Below are 22309 nucleotides of genomic sequence, written 5' to 3'. Positions count from 1 at the left end.
AAAACATGCCACTTTTCATGCCACTGTAATTAATGTAAGTTTTACCTCCAAAAGGGCTTGCAGCACATTCCAGATAACCTGAAGTATTAAACGTTAGACGGCACTTTATCAAAAGATATCAAAAGTCACATTACTATTTAAACCAAATCAGAACCTTAAAAAAAACAGTAAACCCACTAAAAACTCAGTGGTGTGCAGTGAGGCCCTTCTAACCCTTCAGAGAAGGGGTGACAATACAGTAGGTACATGTAAATCATTACATAATATTTAATCAGGAAATATATATTATAATTATTGTAAACTATAAGCATATACTTTATAAATGAACTGAAATAAAAAATAGCAACTAATTCAACCAGAGACTGTTAAAAAAGATGGACGCTGTGTCGCCGTTCCCATTCACTCAATGAAAATGAAGCCAAAATCTTCCTCCATGTTGCCGATCCTGAGACCCGATTCTGCGCAGTAGAGACCAGAGGGGGGAGAAAGACTGTGGAGAGTGTCGTGCGTAAACTGACGACTCTTAGGCCTCCCTTAAAGGGAAGCCTTGGCTAGCTTAAAATAGACTCTTTAAAAGTTATCTAGTCATGCATCACTACAAAGCTTTAAATTCAAAAGAAAGAAGATAAAACAGACGAGTGCCTCGAGTCAAAGAAAGGAGAAGACGGAGTTCTTCGAAGTTCTAAGATGTTCTTTTATTGTCTTGAAATCAGCCAGGTTCAGTCAGAAGGATTCAGTCTTCTGATGAGACAATGGTATTACACACATTTTTATACAGTCTTTGGGTGAACAAAAGGTGGGGGCTTTAGGCTCCACCTTTTACCGTTATATAACCATTTTTCAGTTGAACATAATTGTTCCCAAACACGATCATCTTTAGGGAGGTTTTTTCCGGTCAAGGCTATGGGCATTATGCCATAATTCCCATAATTGGATCTAATCGTGGTCAAATCAACATGGTATGTTTTTTTTTTAAATCCTGACCTTCACCTGTACAGTCTTCCCGTGGGAGAAAGACTGAGCCGGGCCTGTGTTGGACATCTGGTTAGATTAATGAACTTAAAGATACGCTTCCCAGCCATTATGTAGCGTTTTCCTTGAAACCCTCCAAATTATGGCCTGTTTATCTTATATAGCTGTCTCCTCCGGGACGTGCCTGATACAGGTTTGGGCTTGTTAGAGAAGGAGGAGACAGAGGCTGAGCAGAACTCAGTGAACCTACTCTCTTATGGCCAAATATTCTAATATATAAGTTTATAGCACATATTGATCTCTAATATCCTAATTTAGGGCCCCACATTCCCCCCTTCCGTGGGATTTAATCCCACGGAACAATGATGGGATAATTTGGTATCTCAGGCTGTCATTCAGAACATAAAGATTATGAGTACAACTAAAGTTATGTTTAAGTTATTTTATTATTATATGTATGTTCCGTGCTCGTAAATAGTTTAAGTCCCAAGTCCATTTTAAACCACATTGATTTGACACAATCTTATGCATATAGGTGAGTAAACATGACAGAATAGTAGGAAATACATGGTTATACATTCATCTACATGACACCAAACCAGATGGATAAATGATGGTGTAACTAGAAAGGTATGAAAATGCACACTTTCAAATGGATTACATAATGGATAACATGATTGGATTACATATGATAGATAAATTGAATACATGGTTTAAGTTCCATATTAATATATTGTCCACAAGGAGGGTCAGACAGGTCCAAATTACACATCTCAAGTATTGAGATGTCCTTGTCAAAATTTACATAAGTATCTGATTAAAACCCCACATTCCCCTCTGTCTCCTCGCTGGTAACCGGCGACTAATTGAGCATAGAAAGGCACGTCAAACATGGCACCAAGCAAAGAAACCCGACGAGGCCCCACAAGAGACAGCCTACTCATTTAAATAAACCCGCCCCTGAGGGCTGCCTCGAGGTCACAGGCTGCAGAGCGAAGCGGAGCGGACGTCTGTTATTGGTCCCGCCCATAACCAGCCCTTTTACAATAACCACACCTTTTTTGAATAGAGCTGAATAACGTTTTTAAAGACGAATTCTGTGGGGATATAAAAATATGACAATATAAGCAGAGGTCACACTAGCTGCTGCATTTTAATAAAGGAGGTAGAATTACAGTATATTGGAAAAAAACGTGATTGAAAGTTGTTCTGTTTTGCCATTGAAACCTATGGGGATGGGTGGAGTTACACAGCTTTCTGCAGCCGAACAGCAGGGGGCGCCCGACCTGTGGTGGCTTCACTTTTGAGAGATGATGCTCTGTCCAGCTATATACAGTCTATGAATTCAACTAATTTGGGTTGGGGGGGGGGGGTTGGGGGTCGTGGGTGTTGCTGAGGGTGTACCCACTATATTTACTGCACACCACTGTGAAAACTAAATGACAGATGATCCAAACCTTCCGTTTGTGGTTCCTTGTGTTGATATTCACCTCTTACACAGTTACTACTTCTAACCTCATTTCCTTTTAACCTCCTGCACTCCTCTATGCCACTATTTCTCTTTAACCTCCTTTAGGCCCTATATAAAGTTGCTTTACCTTCTATTATTTCTGTACTTCACTATTGTAAGTCGCTTTGGACAAAAGCGTCTGCCAAATGTAATGTAATGTAATGTAATATAATGTAATTTAATGCAATTTTAATGGGTGATTTCTAGGGGTGTGACGAGATCGCATGATATTAAAACGTGGCGATATTTCTCATCAGGCTTAAACCTGTCTCGCGGAAAAAAAGACAGTTTAGTGTGGACATTTTTAGAGGGATCTGGCAACACAGTAGTGATAGCAGTGAGTATGATGGCTGAGCAGTGAGAGCAGCTCTCAGCAGAAGAGGAAAATTCAGGTATTTGTATAGAAGAAGCTTCTGCTACTTTTAAGTTGTATGTCTGGCTGCATTTTGGCTCCAGTGGAAACAATAAATGGTAACAGAGTGACCAACAAGATACAAACTATATGTAAATACCAGACAAACCGAGTCTCCCTGAAGCTGCGGGAGTCTACCGTATTTCGGTAGTGGCTCCCTGATGCCCGCGAGTCACATTTAATCTCCCGGAATTCAGAACGAGTGTGGGAAGGAGAGAGAGAAAACAGAGTGTTCTGATTGGCCTGTTCTCTTCAAAGAGTCAGCCAATCAGTTTTTAGTGTGGGCGGGCAGTGTTTTTCCCCCCTCCTGGACGGGATTTGTTCAGTGAGTGAGAGAAAGCAGATCATGGCGGAGGCAATATTAATAATTATTGTAATATGATATGAAATGTTTTTGATGTTGTGCAATTTTTTGTGATATTGTATCTGTCAACTTTTGTCAAATAAAGGATTTTTTTTCCAAAAAAAAAGGAAAGGAAAGCAGAGGCAGGGCCTTCCAAAAAGAAAAAAAGATAAAACTCATTTAAACTCTGAATACTCTCAATTTAATTAAAAAAAATTATAATTAATATAAAAGAAAAGTTCCGTTATCCTTTGGTGTGTGTAACCTCCCTGAAATCAACTTTTGCAACTTGGGATGTCTGAAATACTGTAAGTAAATCCTACACATGACTGATTCATAGGCAGGTGTACTAATCCCTTAGCTCTGTACTGTATTTAAAAACATGTTCTGTCTCTGTTTCACTTCAAGCATAGTCTTAATATGACTGGTTATGGTTCTGCAGAGTTAAATTACAAGAGATTTAGGAGAAAAAACACAAACCCTAGGCTTAATTTGACTGGTTGTTTGCACTTATTGTTTGCACTATATAAGACCTAGAAAAGTTTTACTTTTATTTTTTATTCCTATTTTTATTTCTATTTCTTATAGAATCAATGTGTGAGAGAAACCAGTCTGTTAAGTTTGCGTTATATGATTTTGTCAAATAAAACTCTAGTTTTCAAGACATTTTTCATTTTTGACGTTTTCTTTAAAATTTTGTTTTTAAATATCGTCTCGTCTCGTTCTCGTGAACCCAGTATCGTGTCTCGTTTCGTCTCGTGATATTAGTGTCTCGTCACACCCCTAGTCAATTCTGCAGGCACTGTTAGGGAAAAAAGCCACAAGAGTTTGTGGGGGCGGACATTTGCATTAATTTGTAGCTCTTCCACAGGAATGTGTTTAATAAATAGACTTAGGAAGACTGGCAGCAAGAAAGGGAAGAAAAGCATTTTTTAGCCAATAATTTACACAGGGTTTTCAAGCAGCCCCTGAGGCCAATCACAGTCAGAACCACTCCCAGAGCGATCGGTAGGTAGCCCCCCTTCAGCAAAAGATTCAGCTCTTTCGTCGTATTTGTCACTTCCTCACAGATCACTTTACAGGGGTCCTTTTCCACATTCGACCAGGCCCCCAACGATATCAGACCAACTCCAGTCATCTACACACAGCAGAGGGAAAAACATCATCACTTTACAGAATCTTAATAAATGTGAAATGCTTTATTCTGTCTATTTTAAAGAAATGTCAGAATTATTTATTAATCTGGTTAACCTAAGATTCACAGGCCAGGTTTACAAAAGAATATACAGTGGATTGCAAAAGTATTCATCCTCCTTTACTCTACATCCAGTGCGGTCCACTGCCTTCAGAAGTCAATGAATACGTTAACAGAGTGCAGCTGTGAGCAGTGACGTGCAGACGCTATGGCCCAATGTCCTTCAAAATTCCTGTGCACATCCCTGGCTGTGACTAATTTGCCAAACATTCACACAAAGCAATCCAGACTGTTCTCATACAGAGTTCCCCAATGGTGGAACAAACTACCTTCCACTTCCAGATCAGGAGAATCTCTCACTATCTTTAAGAGACTCCTGAAGACAGAGCTCTTCAAAGAGCACTTACTCTCCTAACACCTCTAACACACTAACTACTTCTAACCTCTTTTCCTTCTTCCCCTCCTTCACTCCTCTATCCCCTTATTTTCCTTTGGCCTCCTTTAAGCCCTATCTAAAAAAATGAAACTTTAACTTCTATTACTTTTGTACTTGACTATTGTAAGTCGCTTTGGACAAAAGCATCTGCCAAATGTAATGAAACGTAATGTAATTTACATTGGACAGTAAAATTGGGACACCTGTTATTTTAGTGTGGGAGGTTTCATGGCTAAAGTAAAGCAGCCTGGTGGCCAATCTTCATTGACTCCAAATATCATTTAAAACAAAACAATTGTTTAGCTTTTAATCATAACCTTTAATCCCTTTTAACCGCGGCCTTCTTTTAATATAGCAGAATAAGTTTTAAAATCTGATTTCTTAGGAGAATAAAAAATTAACTTGAAAAGATTATAGGAATATTATAGGTGCACTGCTGGTTTACAGCATATATGAAGGGCTGATGTTAGATACTAAATAAATTTGAGAATTATCCATATCCAGTCTGTGCTGTTTAAAATCATGTCAGTGTGATTAAACTGTAGATACAGACAGAGTGTTATATAGCCATTATTATAAGTTTACAAGTATAAAACTGTACTTACAATGACAATGACATATGCCAAAAAAATCAACGCTTTCAGTAATTTACGCCAATCCATCTTCAGATCCTCTGCTGTCCCTGAAACAACCAACCACAAATAATTATACCATACAAATACAATACAACTATTATATATGGCCATTTAAAGAATAAATTATACTAATGGATTAACAGTTGATAAATAAATAAATAAAACTGTTATGATAAAATATTTATTCATATATATATATATATACATTTACTAGATAAAAAAAATGTAGAGCCTTCTATGTATATATATATATATATATATATATATATATATATATATATATATATATATATATATATATATATATATATATATAGTTAAGACATTATTAATTTAATTAATTAAGATAATTATAAAAAATATAATTAATAATGAATTATAATTATTATAATTATAATTCATTATTAATTATATTTTTTTATAATTATCTTTTATCTATAGCTATAATTATCTTATTTTTATTATTATTGATTTAGTTTAACAATATCTTAGATAGTGTCAATTAATAAATAGTTACTAAGCACATTATTTGAACATGTCATGTTTATTACTGTCATAATGTAACAAGTGTTATTTCCAACCCTTATTGTAAAGTTTAACCATTAAATGCTTTTTAATTATTAACAATAAATAACATTTTACAGTAAGGGTCACAATAAATAAAACTCACAAATGAGCTTAAACTGATTGTTCATTTATTGTAAAATCGTAACTAATTAATAATTGGCACTAGTTAACACTTTATTAATCATAACTAAATTTTAATGCTTAAAAATACTCTAAATAATAATGAATTGAGACATTAGTTTAAAACATTGTAATGAGGATTAATGTCAAATCTAGTGTCAATTGTCGTGGAAATCGACAAATGACAGTCAACGACCCGGGATGCCAAAAAGAGAAGGTTTTTTATTTTAAAGTTTTTTTTTTTAAAGCAAGCAGCAATAGCAGATGAAAAAAAATCAGAAAGCCCCAAGTCTGTTTTGACCGGCATTTTTATACAATCCTCGTGCATACAGGAGGAAGGATGCTGAACAGATGTTCTCTTGAAAAGAGGAACCGAAAACGCACGTATAAGCAAAAGTCAAGAATATTTATAACTCAGAAAACTGACCCGCTATGACCCGCTTATCTCCAGTCAAACCCCTGCTTTTATAATCTTTGCCCTTAAGTCTGAATGAATGGCCTTATCAGAGAATATAAGTTCACATAACACTCAATGATAAAATACAAGAATATAGTGTAATACAAGAATACAGTAATCAACTCTGTTACAGGGAGTAATAATACTGATTGAATGAATAATCAGTGTAATTGATTATGAATACATGAAGTAAATGTTGATTTTCCCCCACACAATTAATGACAATTATGACAAGAACTGTTAATTAATTTACCCTTATTGTTAAGACATAATTAATCATGTTCCTAATCATCTTTTTTTTATAATAATGCAATGGTGAAATTGCATTATTTTGCCAGATATTAAATTATCATTGTATTTTAGTGTCATAAATTGATCTTAAAATAATAATAATAATAATATTTATCGCAATTATTTAATCACAGAACAGAAATGTAGTTATTATAACTGTCTTGGATAGCATAGAACTAAGCTGCTTTAGTTTATAACTAAATAAAGTTTTAAAATTGATATTGTACCTGTTTCTGGTTTAATAAAGTCCAGAAACAAGAGTAAACTCAGAAACAGAAACAGGAATGTTCCTACCTGCCTGCAGATCCCGGAGAGTGTAGATTAGGTCTTCTCTCTCTCTCTCTCTCTCTCTCTCTCTCTCTCTCTCTCTCTCGCTCTCTCTCTCTCTCGCTGATGGTAGGACAGGAGGGGTGGAGGAACAAATATTTCAAGAACTTTAAAAGTATCCTCAAGAGCAGTCGCAAAGACCATCAAAAACGTTAAACATTATGATGAAACTGGCACTCATCAGGACCAGCCCAGGAAAGGAAGGGCAAGACTTACCTCTGTTGCACAGGATCAGTTCATAAGAGCCACCAAAACCATAGATAAGAACACCTAAATGCTTCAAAGAGTATTTTTTGGGGGAAGGGTTTGTTTGACACTTTTCAGTTTACTTACAGTACAGGCCAAAAGTTTGGACACACCTTCTCTTTTTCAATGCGTTTTCTTTATTTTCATGACTATTTACATTGTAGATTCTCACTGAAGCATCAAAACTATGAATGAACACATGTGGAGTTTTATGTACTTATGTACAAAAAATGAGCTGAACCTCCACAGTCACCGGACCTGAACCCAATCCAGATGGTTTGGGGTGAGCTGGAGCACGAGTGAAGAAGACAAAGAGCCAACAAGCGCTAATAAACACCTCTGGGAACTCCTTCCTTCCTTTCTTTAAGACTGTTGGAAAGCTTTTCATTTCAGGTGGCCACTTCTTGAAGAAGCTCATTAAGAGAATGATGGCAAGAGTGTGCAAAGCAGTAATCAGAGCAAAGGGGGGCTATTTTGAAGAAACTAGAATATAAAACATGTTTTTATTTATTTCACCTTTTTTGTTAAGTACATAAAACTCCACATGTGTTCATTCATAGTTTTGATGCTTCAGTGAGAATCTACAATGTAAATAGTCATGAAAATAAAGAAAATGCATTGAAAAAGAGGTGTGTCCAAACTTTTGCCTGTACTGTACGTGTTCCTTTATAGTCTGGTTGACTTCAGTTTTAATTTTAAAAAAATTAAAACATTAAATGAAAAGGGGTTTCCAAACTTTTGACTGGTACTGATTATGTGTTATAAAAATATATAAAACCCACATTTAGTATTATAAGGATCTTAATTTACAGTCAGAACTATTATAGTAATGTACAATAAGTTCAGTAATGTTTATATAACTACAGATCGTGAGTCGGAACTCAAAAACAATATATGCTCACATACTTTGCATTTGATGATGGTGTTGGAGCTGTTTTTACACAGTATTGTGAGAATCCAGGGCTGAGTAGAGTGAGGGTGGGGGAAGTGTGGTCACACATATTTTCACACTTTGCGCACACATCATTAAAACAGAGTTCTGCGCACCCCAAGCACAAAACCACATACCATCACTTCTTTACTTCAGCAAAAAAAAAACACCTCACCCAGAGCTATGAAATAAAACATACTTAAAAATCTGCACAGTAACTACAAGTTATTATTAGTTATATTTATTTCAGACATTTATAAGGATTTTGTATTTATGTTCAGTACACAAACTTCATAACTGTAGCTTAATATACAGTCATATGAAAAAGTTTGGGCACCCCTATTAATCTTAATCATTTTTAGTTCTAAATATTTGGGTGTTTGCAACAGCTATTTCAGTTTGATATATCTAATAACTGATGGATTGAAATGAGGTTTATTGTACTAACAGAAAATGTGCAATATGCATTAAACCGGTGCAATTTGACCGGTGCAAAAGTATGGGCACCCTTATCATTTAATTGATTGATTTGAACAGCACACTTTGCACAAGGAAAATCTGTATGGGAGAGTGATGCATCACGCTCCCATACAGCTTCTCCTTGTGCAAAGTGTGCTGTATTGTTGACCGATGCACAGTGACACCATCTGCAGCAAGATTATGCTGCAGCTCTTTGGAGGTGGTCTGTGGATTGTTCTTGACTGTTTTTTTTGTTTCCAAACACCAAGAGTTTCACTTCAAAAATGTTCATATACATATAGTCCAGTAAAAGGTATCCCTAAAACAAACTACATTTTTGCACATTTAAATGCTTTATATTATATCACATGGCCTCTTGAAGCCAAAACACACATGGAAACCTTTGATAATAGTGTTTTAAATTTACTGCATCAGTGTGTATTTGATGCTCTGTAAGAGATACGCGTAGAAAAGCTGTGTGTGTTTTAGTGGATTGATTCAGTTTTGAGAAGAAAAAAAAATATGGTTTTGCCTGCAGTGTTTCATAAAGTGTTTTGGTAAAGTATTTAATTCTAAAACTTGTATGTAGAGTTTCTGGGAAATGGCTATAAAGGGAAAAACTGTAATATAAATGTACAGAGGGTTCTGTGTGCATTAAAAAATTAAGTATACATTATCTCCAAATCCTCATATAACCAATAAATCAATAAATTAACCGATACATTTCCATGAATGTTTTATGAATTTTCATCGCTGCAAGGCAAATTTACTTGACCATTCAATTTTTAAAACATCAGTGCAGACATGGACAGTGAAGGGTGTGATTGGAGATAACCACACCTTCACACTCTTATTCTTAAATGTTTTATACATTTATATATACAGTTATTATTTTTACTGTTCACGTTATAATTCACTTAATAACCTTATGATCTCTGCTCTCTTTTTAACTGTCACTATGACAAGGCTTTGGAGGTTGTTTTTACTTTTTCAGGAATCAGGAAGGTCAGAGTGTTTTCATCAACAATGAGAGCTGTGAGGAGAACGTGACCCTGAGTGGCAGAGAAGCTTCACTGCTTTTCTGCTGTTCTGGGACCAGTGCATATGAACTAGGAGACAACAAGCTCTCTGAGTGAAGTGCTGGGAACCTCTCCTCAGATAGCCAGCGCATGCCTGTTCTACACGGCGTAAAGTCACACACAGGCCAGAAGATCTTTGCATCCACTCTTTTCCTCTGTTTCCTCTTCTCACAGACTTTAGGACACTTAAGGACTGTCTGCTGTGTTCATGAAGGACACAGTGCTGAACAACATCATGATAAGAACCTGTTGCTCAGACAGGCTGGAGCGGATCACGTCATTGGAACTGGACAACAAGCTGTTTACTGGACTCTGCTGACGTAATCATATGATAAGTTCTGTCCAATCACATGTCATTTGCAAAATGTATAACTGCTTGGATGAAGTCTGAGGAGTTCTCTCTGTCCCTCGACTGGCTTTAGTTTCTTTCTCTTTCTCTCTCTCTCTTTCTCTCTCTCTCTCTCTCTCTCTCTCTCTCTCTCTCTCTCTCTCTCTCTCTCTCTTTCTCTCTCTCTCTCTTTCTTTCTCTCTCTGGGTTGCGAATGTGTTGATCTATCGAGATTGTATTCGTTGATGTACTTTTACTCTTTTCTAATATATATCTATTATTTTTTTGTTCCTTTTATATATCTGTAATGCTGAAACTATTTTTCAAGTAAACTTTAATATATTTTAAATTCTAAGCTCTGACTCATTGGTCATCATTTCATGTTCTGAGATTTCTCACATCCGAGTTTTATCTAAGTCATGCTGTGGTAAATTACCCTACAGCTTTTGGTGTTCCCGCCCGGTTATGATAAAAAAAAAAAAAAAAAAAAGAATGATGCTGCTTTGGGCCTGTAATTTATGGACCTTCTATACTGTCATGACCAACTGCTGTGTAAGGTAGGTTACATTTAATTAAGTAATATCAAAAGGGCTGGCACTGGGAGTTAAGGTGACTTGCGAGATGATGCCCTGGTCCTGGAACAGTACCGGACCAGGGGGGGCTTTTTGGCCTGTTTGCCTTATGGTTCGGGGGTCCTGGAACAGTACCGGTCCTAGAAACCGGCCATAAAGGTGTTTGTGTGGCAGTTGGTGGTTTGGTCCTGGAACAGTACCGGTCCAAACGGAGCTTAGAGCTCGTACCTTATAGTTCGGGGGTCCTGGAGCAGTACCTCGACCACAGAACCTGGCTATAAGAGTAGTGTATACCAATATTGTCGTAGTCGCAACGCTTTTTCGTCTTGCATGATCTTTATCTCCCAAGTGTTCAAAGGTGGTGCACCACCACAGCAGATTAGCAGAGGATGAGATCTTACCATCAAATGAGGTAGAGAAATATACCAATATTATATATGGCGCCAAATATAGATTATATTAGGTAGTGTGAGGCAGTGTGAGGTAGTGTGAGGCTATGTAAGGGAAAGTAAAGTAAACACAGTTGCAGAAAAGGATTCTTCACTTGGTCATGGTAGTTGTGGTCTTTGTGTCTATGGTCGTTTTAATCCCAGTTCTAACGATTATTTGGTAAAATTAATGTATAAAGAAGGTTTTCAGCATTACAGAAGACCTATGTGTGTCTATGTGTGTCCTGTCTGTATGGAGGCTGTGTGTGAGTGGGTTTAATTCTGGAACTGAGGTACATTGCAATCATTATTAAATCAGTTTTGGACCCGACACCATCTCTTCTGTCCGGAAACCTGTGGGAGGTGGTGAGTTGCCTCAGTAATTTCTATAAAATGTTTGAAAAATTATATACATCTTAATATTTTATCATCCTATATATCCTAAAGGTGGTGATGAAATTTTAATTTTTGGCTAGATTTATTTTTGTAATGATGGCTAAACTTCTTTACACAATTTTGAAACACATATTTTGAGAAATTCAGCTCAGTTTTGCCAACTTTAGGACCACATCACTAGATTTCTTTTAGACCAATCTAGTGAATTATTTAAAATATACACATGTATTAAAAGAAATGAAAATAAGTTGGCAGCACTGATTCTGGTTTCAGACGTGCCTAAGTTGATAGCACAAAATGGTTCAAACTCTGTTAATGGTTTAACCCCTTAACATGTCTTGTCCCATATATGGGCTACAGGGGTTTGTACCACCTACATGTTACTTGGAGAAGCTGTTTGTTTTCTCTCTACTTCACTAAATAATTCCGGATCAGTAACAGTAATCAACCCAAATTTTGCATGTTTGAAAATAGATGAAAAAAATAGATAAACATAACAAAACTAAAGCTTTGGAGGACATGAACTGTTTGGTTTTTATTCAGGAAAAGCCAATTTTATGATTTTATTCATTATATTTTGACATTATCAGATTTACTTAAACATTTTTATATGTTCTATTAAAATTGCAATTATGCTTTTCAGTAATGTCCCTCATAAAACATGAAAGCTTATGTAATTCTTATATAGAAATCCTCAAGATTCAGTGGTGTCAAAAATCCTGGCCTGTTAAGGAGTTAAACAGGTAAACAATAGCAGAGTTGACCATGAATGAAACCTTGCTATACCTTGAGATGTTGTAATGAACCTGCAGTTCTAGAATGGAAAATGTCTGTGTGTGTGTGTGTTTATGTAGTGCTGTTCAAAAGTTTGGAATCGTTAGCATATAAACGCAATATACATATATTAAAGTAGGGCAGAATATTGAGCCATGCTGGTACTGTTCAATGTAACATGTTTCCAGGGCCGCCGCTCTGCATACGCAGACAACGCAGCCAGCGTTAGGCCTCAACCATTTTGCAGTTGCAGGGAGCCAAATTGACTGAGAATGAAATGTGTTGAAATTATGACATTATTAAATTTAAAACCCAATGTGAATTATTTATGATACGCTCATCTTTTTTGTCTTTAAACATTGCATGGGGCACCTACTCTACTACTTAAAAGCGGCACGTTATTATTTTTGTGCATAATATAATGCCCCCACCCCTATTGCCTGAAATGGCACGGCTCGGTTTGCTCTGTTGGTTGTTGCCAGATGTGACATTTTCCAGTCAAATAAATAATCAAAAAATGCATGGAGGCGCTAAATCTTGCGCATGTTTAACCATTTTTAAAGTGTATGTGGCCATTCTATACAAAAACTTGTCCAGTGCAATATTTGTGTAAGTTAAAAACTTAAAATAAAATAAACAAATAGGATGAAAAATCGTAACTTATCTGGCAACCTTAGTCCTAACTAAAGTAGCAACGCTACTTGAGTTTGGCAGGAGACAAGTTCACCGCGCGAAGTTGCTACTAAATGGTAATTCAACTATGAAGCGACGGTTTGAGTCTGGAGCTGAGAAGAAGAAAAAGAAGCAGAAAGATGAGGCCCATGCATCCCTTTCTGGTGAGTAACTTCGATGATAAAGGTTTAAATAGTTTTGATTACTTCATGTTCAGTGGTGTTGCCTGAGCTAGTTACGTTGGCTTTGCTGATTTGGTAGCTTTAAACGCTTAACTAGAAACTAATCTGGGTATTGCAAGGCACGTGGCACGTTTGCAAATAGTAGTAGTGTAGTTTGAAGATTTTTAGTGACTTTAATAAAAAATTAATAAACAGAGTAGCCTACCTATTGACTAATGCCGTCAGTGCACTATCCAAATGGTCTGTATGACAGCAGGATCAGACAGCTCTATAGATTTTGACAGGCTGATATAAATACACCACGAATATAAACCATAATTTCATAACCTTTAAGGCTGGCTTGTGTAAATGACGTGTCCACTGCTTAAAATAGACATGCATCGTTTCATTTATTATTTATGCATTATAAATAGTACTCTTGTGCTGTTCTTCACTGTTATTGGCCTTACTTATAACGTTGTAAATATTCACAGTTACATGTGTAATTTTAATAAATAGTAAAATTTTGCGTAAACCTTTTGTGTTTGTGTGTGTGTGTGTGTTTTTGTTTTTTTTTTGGGGGGGGGGGGGGGCTCCCTGACCAGTTATGCTTAGGGCCTCCAAAACCTTAGCAGCGGCCCTGCATGTTTCATTATCTTTATGGAGAATGCTGTAGAATTCTGAGGATGACAGTTTAGTGAATATGTGAGACAGCTTCATGTTTGAGTAGTAGTGGTGAGTTTTGTACAAATGTCCACATTGTGAAAGTCATCCCTGATTGAAACAGAAAAGAGATGAGGATTCCAGGCTTTTGAGACAGTGTGTGTGTGTGTGTGTGTGTTTCTGTGTGTGTTGAATGAAGCAGTGAGAGAGATAGACAAAACATCTCTTCTCTGCTATCTTCTATCACATTTGGTGTGTGTGTGTCTGTGCTTGTGTGTAAGTGTGTATGTTTCTAACATTTGTCTAACTCTGATATTCTATAAGCGAATCTAATGATGAATATAATGTGTGTGTGGCTGTGTCAGAATCGCTCCCCATTCCAGAAGTAGTGCACTATATAGTGTGTAAACCATTTTTGGAGTACTGTTTAAAACCCCAGCAGTACATTCTATTCCCTATATAGTTCACTATGAAACAACCTAATGCATCAGAACATTTAGAAGTTTCAAAATATACTATAATGCAATGCAGTGCTGTTGTATCAGACGTCCTCAGAGCAGGACAAACCTGGTTTATTGTTTGGTTGTTCCATAATTCTTTCAATAAATAGAAAATGCTACATAGTGAAAGAGTTAATGAGTGAGCCATTCTGAACACAGCTTCTGTCTTCATGTTGTTTATGCCTTTTCTATTCTTATTCTTTTCTTATTGAGACTGACTTCAGCTCAGTCTCAGCTGAATGAGATTTAAAGAATACACATATCTAATTTCTCTAGTGGTTCTCATGCATCTCAGTTTATGCTGTTCTTTTGATTCTCTTAATGAAGATAGTAGATTTTAGAAACCAGTAAGAAAAGACCTTACTTTCTTTGGAAAGGTGTAATTTGACAAACTTAGTATTGTATCTATTACGAGCTGCAGTAAATTGGGTCTCTCTCTTTTTGACTTTTAAACAAGGAGACATCAGATGTCTTTAAAAAAAATAAATAAATAAAAAAAAAACAGAGCTTTCTGTTTTGCTTTCCATATGTTTTCTATTTCTCGCAATGAAGAACTTGCTTGCATTCTGGCAATGAAGAACTTGCTTGCATTCTGGCAATGAAGAACTTGCTTGCATTCTGACAATGAAGAACTTGCTTGCATTCTGGCAATGAAGAACTTGCTTGCATTCTCGCAATGAAGAACTTGCTTGCATTCTCGCAATGAAGAACTTGCTTGCATTCTCGCAATGAAGAACTTGCTTGCATTCTCGCAATGAAGAACTTGCTTGCATTCTCGCAATGAAGAACTTGCTTGCATTCTCGCAATGAAGAACTTGCTTGCATATTCTTGGCTATATTTTGAGTCCCCATCAGAGCACAACAATATAATGTTAATGTTTATACAGTTTAGGAATATCAAGCATTGTTTGGCTGGAAATAATTTTTGTTTTAGTTATTTCATGAGGCTAAACAATTTTTAACCATATTATAGAACTCCTTTCAGGATTTCTTTTTTATTATTTTTTCTTTTAAGGTTTTTTTTTTTTTTTTTTGGAGGGATTTATCTCTTTTGACTAAATGTTGCTCAGTGCTGTTTTCTGGGTGTTTGAGAAGGCGGGGGTGGTGCTCATCACAGGAGTTTTGACCCTCAGAGACAGGGTCCTCTGCAACAGTACTCTGAACATTATCTGAACCAGAGCACTTCATGAGGAGAGTCTCAGATGAGAGACTGTGTTTGGTCCAGCTGTCGGTCGATGGCTGGACTGCATCTTCACCGGACCTGCTGTGATTGAAATGTTACAGCACTGGTCCAGGAAACTGGTTTCAGATCTGGAAGAACTGAGCGATCAGAGACCGCTTCAGACAGCACCTGCTCAACCATCAACACCACCCACCCCCAGCAGCCAATCAGCCCAGTGGATCCACCCCTCAGCCTGAGCCAGCAACAGAGACGTGAGACCAGATTTTTTATTTTTATGCCTGTTTACTTTTTTTCCATTAAAAGGAGTGATTTTATTTAGTTTTTGATGTTTATGCCTCATGTAGAAAATGTTTGGTTAAACTTTAAATCTGGTGGTGACTCAAATTATGACTGTTTTACCTTTCTTTTTAAGAAAAAAAGGGAGGTTTTAGTTTTTTTTTTTGTTTCTCTTGATGAATTAAAAATAATATCTAGTTATTATATCTAGTAAAAAATCTTTAATTTCATTGTAAACAGTAGCCAAACATGGTTGCTGGGCAGATTAATACATTAGAGGCCTATCAAAAAATTGGCCCTCAATTTTCACTGGAAAGTTTTTTTTAGGTTTACATTATGTAATTTATGTTGCCTAATGACTATGATTTGTATAAAACATTTTCAACAACAATCATCTCCGCTTAGGCTTATGTAAGGGAAGTTGTTTACTGGCTTTTGACAAAATTAATACATATAAACTCAGATGTAGTTGTAACTAGCTAAAGTAACCAAGCATGCTGGCTTAAATAAAAATCAACCATTTAAAATCTTATTAATACATCAATGTAGACTATCAACTACAAAAAGAGCTTTGTTTGCTCCAAAAGTTTTAAAAAATATATATAGGGTAAGATAGAAATCTTTCTCTTATATGTGCATTAATATTAATGCTAAATTAATTCAATATATATAATAATAACTAGCTTGCTAAACCACCAGCTAACAGTCTTGCAACTATGCCAAACAAGTGAAACTTAAATATGTTCCAAAATACCGCACATGTGATCCAGCTGTAGGTGCTTTAATTATGAACCCACCAATCAGACATAAGCGCAGGGTTTGTATGTTCATGAATTATTATTATTATTATTATTATTGTGGTTCAGCCGGCCGCAGCTCCTCGCGCAGGGGAGGCCGACCACCGGCAGGCAGCGCGGCGCATTCTCTCCACGGAGGTGCAGCGCGACCGGCCTCGGACTGGCTTTAAAGTGTCAGGGGGCGAAGGTGGCAAAAAAGCTCCGGCCCGCGAGCTGCTTTCCCCGAGCCGGGGACGGTCTACCAGCGTTCATTATATATATATCAGCTTTCATTATATATATATATCAGCTTTCATTATATATATATCGCTTTTATTATATATATATCGCTTTCATTATATATATCAGCTTTCATTATATATATATATATATATATATCAGCTTTCATTATATATATATATCGCTTTTATTATATATATATATATATATCAGCTTTCATTATATATATATCGCTTTTATTATATACTGTATATATCGCTTTCATTATATATATATCAGCTTTCATTATATATATATATCAGCTTTCATTATATATATATCGCTTTTATTATATATATATATATATATATATATATATATATATATCAGCTTTCATTATATATATATATCGCTTTTATTATATATATATCGCTTTCATTATATATATATCAGCTTTCATAATATATATATATATCAGCGTTCATTATATATATATCAGCTTTCATTATATATATCGCTTCCATTATATATATATCGCTTTTATTATATATATCGGAGTTCATTATATATATATCGGCTTTCATTATATATATATATGCTTTCATTATATATATATCGGAGTTCATTATATATATATATATCGGCTTTCATTATATATATATCGCTTTTATTATATATATATCGGCTTTCATTATATATATATCAGCTTTCATTATATATATATCGGAGTTCATTATATATATATATCTATCGGCTTTCATTATATATATATCGGCTTTCATTATATATATATCAGCTTTCATTATATATATATCGGAGTTCATTATATATATATATATCGGCTTTCATTATATATATATATCGCTTTTATTATATATATATCGGCTTTCATTATATATATATATCAGCTTTCATTATATATATATCGGAGTTCATTATATATATATATATCGGCTTTCATTATATATATATCGGCTTTCATTATATATATATCAGCTTTCATTATATATATATATCGGAGTTCATTATATATATATATATATCGGCTTTCATTATATATATATCGCTTTTATTATATATATATCAGAGTTCATTATATATATATCGACTTTCATTATATATATATATATATATCAGCTTTTATTATATATTTCCTGTTTGGCTTGCCATAATAAATATATATATATATATATATTGCAGGGTTTTCTCCAGTAAGTCTGAAGTTTGCACAAAAATGGCCAGGAACAAGTCAATTGTTAGCGTAATGTTAGCGTAGCGTTAACGCTAGTGTAGTTACGTGTGCTTAAACCTTAAGTGTTTGTAATTGGTCTTATCCAGACAGATCTCTTGTTAATGTTAATGAGTCTGAATCTGACTCCAAGTATCGTTTAAAACATAAAAAAATGTTTAGCTTTTAATCATCACCTTTAATCCATTTTAACCGCTGCCTTCTTTTAACATAGCAGAATAAGTTTTAAAACAACCAACCACAAATAAGCATTTATTTAATATGCAGTAGTATTAGCCAATACAAATATTATGTATGGCAATTTAAAGAACAAATGGATTAACAGTTGATAAATAAATAAAACTGTTCAGATAAAATATTTATTCATGTATATACATTTACTAGATTTAAAAACAATTGAGGGCCTTCTATGTATTTTTTTTGTCAAATATATATATATATATATATATATACTATATAATTATAATAATTATAATGAATTATTAATTATATTTTTATAATTATCTATTAACTATAATTATAATTATCTTATTATTATTATTATTATTATTATTATTATTATTATTGATTTAGTTTAACTATATTTTATAGTGTCAATTAATAAGTGGTAACTAAGCACATTATTTGAACATGTTTATTACTGTCATAATGTAACAAGTGTTATTTGAAAACCCTTATTGCAAAGTTTAACAATTAAATGTTTTTTTAATTATTAAAAGATGAATAACATTTTACAGTAAGGGTCACAATAAATAAAACTTACAAATAAGCTTAAACCGATTGTTAAATTATTGTAAAATCATAACTAATTAATAATTGGCTTAATAATGTTCTAAATAATAATGAATTGAGACATTAATTTTAAAAGTTGTAATGATAAATGATGTCTAATCTTGTGTCAATTAATAGATATTAATTAGATACTAATATAGTAATATATGGTATATACAGTTGTGGTCAAAAGTTTACATACACTTGTAAAAAAACATAATGTTATGGCTGTCTTGAGTTTTCAATAAGTTCTCCAACTCTTATTTTTCTGTGATAGAGTGATCGGAACACATACATGTTTGTCACAAAAAACAGTCATAAAATTTGGTTCTTTCATAAATTTATTATGGGTCTGCTGAAAATGTCACCAAATCTGCTGGGTCAAAAATATACATACAGCAACATTAGTATTTGGTTACATGTCCCTTGGCCATTTTCACGGCAACTAGGCGCTTTTGGTAGCCATCCACAAGCTCCTGGCAAGCTTCAGGTCGAATGTTTGACCACTCTTCTTGACAGAATTGGTGCAGTTCAGCTAAATGTGATGGTTTTTTGCATGAACCCGTTTCTTTAGCACTGTCCACATGTTCTCAATGGGGTTTAAGTCAGGACTTTGGGAAGGCCATTCTAAAACCTTAATTCTAGCCTGGTTTAGCCATTCCTTTACCAGTTTTGATGTGTGTTTTGGGTCATTGTCTTGTTGGAACACCCAACTGCGCCCAAGACCCAACCTTCGGGCTGATGGTTTTAAGTTTTCCTGCAGAATTTGGAGGTAATCCTCCTTCTTCATTATCCCATTTACTTTCTGCAAAGAACCAGTTCCACTGGCAGCAAAACATCCCCAGAGCATAATACTACCACCACCATGCTTGACAGTAGGCATGGTGTTCCTGGGATTAAAGGCCTCACCTTTTCTCCTCCAAACATATTGCTGGGTGTTGTGGCCAAACAGCTCAATTTTTGTTTCGTCTGACCAGAGAACTTTCCTCCAGAAGGTTTTATCTTTGTCCATGTGATCAGCAGCAAACTTCAGCCGAGTCTTAAGGTGCCTTTTCTGGAGCAAGGGCTTCTTTCTTGCACGGCAGCCTCTCAGTCCATGGCGATGTAAAACACGCTTGACTGTGGAGACTGACACCTGTGTTCCATCAGCTTCCAAATCCTTGCAGACCTGCTTCTTGGTGATTCTTGGTTGACTCTTGACCATCCTGACCAATCTCCTCTCGGCAGCATGTGATAGCTTGCGTTTTCTTCCTGATCGTGGCAGTGACACAACTGTTCCATGCACTTTATACTTGCGTATAATTGTCTGCACAGTTGCTCTTGGGACCTGTAGCTGCTTTGAAATGGCTCCAAGTGACTTCCCTGACTTGTTCAAGTCAATAATTCGCTTTTTCAGATCCACACTGAGTTCCTTTGACTTTCCCATTGTAGCTTTTGTAGCTGAGTCTAATCACTGGGTCAAATGAGCCCTATTTAAATGGGCTCATGAGAAGTCAACAGCTGTAGTCAATCAGAATCACTTACAAGAAGTGAAGAGGCCATGACATGAAGCTAATTTGATTGACACAACTCGCTACATCACCAAAATTGACAAATTTTGTTGCTGTATGTATATTTTTGACCCAGCAGATTTGGTGACATTTTCAGCAGACCCATAATAAATTTATGAAAGAACCAAATTTTATGACTGTTTTTTGTGACAAACATGTATGTGTTCCGATCACTCTATCACAGAAAAATAAGAGTTGTAGAACTTATTGAAAACTCAAGACAGCCATAACATTATGTTTTTTTACAAGTGTATGTAAACTTTTGACCACAACTGTATATATTTTTGACAAGTAATATTAATTAATTTACCTTTATTTTTAAGACATAATTAATCATGTTCCTAATCCTCTTCTATTGAAATTGCATTATTATGCCAGATATTAAATTATCATTGTATTTTAGTGTCATAAATTGATCTTAAAATAATAATAATAATATTTATCGCAATTATTTAATCGCAGAACAGAAATGTAGTTATTATGGCTGTCCTGGGTTGAATAGAACTAAGCTGCTTTAGTTTATAACTAAATAAAGATTGATAAAGATATTGCTATTGATATGTTTCTGGTTTAATAAATCCAGAAATAAGAGTAAACTCAGCTCTAAAACAGAAACAGGGAGGTTCCAAACCTGCCTGCAGATCCCTGAGAGTGTGTATGGAGATAATCAGGTCCTCTGTCTGTCTCTTCTGTCTGTCCTCTCTCTCTCTCTCTCTCTCTCTCTCTCTCTCTATTTATCTCTCTCTCTCTCTCTCTCTCTCTCTCTCTCTCTCTCTCTCTCTGATGGCAGGATAGAAGGGGTGGAGGAACAGGGGGACAAAGATTTCAAGAACTTTAAAAGCATCCTTATGTGTAGTTGCAAAGACCATCAAAAACGTTAAACATTATGATGAAACTGGCATTCATCAGGACCAGCCCAGGAAAGGAAGATAAAAGCACCTTTTAAACTAATACTCTTATTCATTACTCATGCAACTAACACACTTACACATTTGGCCCTAAAATAATCGTATGCATGTTTGCTTTTTGTTGACTTTAGTTCAGCTTTTAATACTGTTCTGGACCATGTATTACTGGATAAAATGAAACAAATGAACATAGACCCCTTTATCATTAAACTGCATCATTCTTTTGGAACTACTTGCAGCCAGCATGTGAAGGTTAATGGCACAGTTTTGGCGCTCCCCAAGGCTGTGTGAACTCTTTTTACTCTGTACACAAATGAGTGGGTGAGCAGATTATACAGCCATCTTCAGAGTTTTTCTTTTACCTTGTTATTTATTATAATTATTTTGTCTTTTTATTGATCTAATTTTAGATTTTATCATTTAGCCCCTTTAATTTATTTATTTTATTCATTTCATCCTTTTATTTGTTTTGTCACTGCCTTTACTTTTGGCCTTTTACATTTTTATTTCATTAATTTCTTCCTTTAATTTTTTATATATAGGTTTTTACATAGATTTTTTTTACTTTAAAATGTACTGCATCAGTGTGTTTTTGATGTTCTGAGATAAGCATAGAAATGCTGTGTGTGTTTTGGTGGATTGATTCAGTGTTGAGAAGAAAGTGTTTTTTGATTGCAGTGTTTCATGTGCAATATATTTGTAATGTTTTGATGAAGTATTTAGCTCTATTGAATCTGTATTTAGAGTTTCTGGGAAATGGGTTTAAAGGTTTGGGGAAAACTGTAATATAATTGTCACACCTGCACTACGGATTATGCCTTTAAGATCAGCCTCCCCAGAATTCTGAGGAAGACTCCACCCCTCTCACACCTGTGGTAATTTCCTCGTTCACTTGGACTATAT

General features: G+C 35.1%; 1 protein-coding gene and 1 long non-coding RNA gene across 3 annotated transcripts in view; one reads left to right on the top strand and one right to left on the bottom strand.

Annotated features, from left to right (window-relative positions):
* elof1 (elongation factor 1) overlaps positions 1–22309 on the top strand; it is a 515825-nt gene that overhangs the window by 380871 nt on the left and 112645 nt on the right. The window lies entirely within an intron of this gene.
* LOC111191048 (uncharacterized) lies at positions 671–21160 on the bottom strand. Of its 2 annotated transcripts, none has more exons than XR_002649336.2 (3): positions 21130–21160; positions 5474–5550; positions 671–4375 (listed from the first exon to the last, which is right to left on the bottom strand). It is a non-coding gene; the product is annotated as an uncharacterized LOC111191048 (long non-coding RNA). The 2 variants fall into 2 exon arrangements; XR_002649335.2 differs by lacking the exon at positions 21130–21160 and adding an exon at positions 7233–7356.

This window comes from Astyanax mexicanus, chromosome 19, assembly GCF_023375975.1.
Source record: "Astyanax mexicanus isolate ESR-SI-001 chromosome 19, AstMex3_surface, whole genome shotgun sequence".
Classification (NCBI taxonomy): Eukaryota; Metazoa; Chordata; class Actinopteri; order Characiformes; family Acestrorhamphidae; genus Astyanax; species Astyanax mexicanus.
This window is presented reverse-complemented; position numbering and strand designations above follow the sequence as displayed.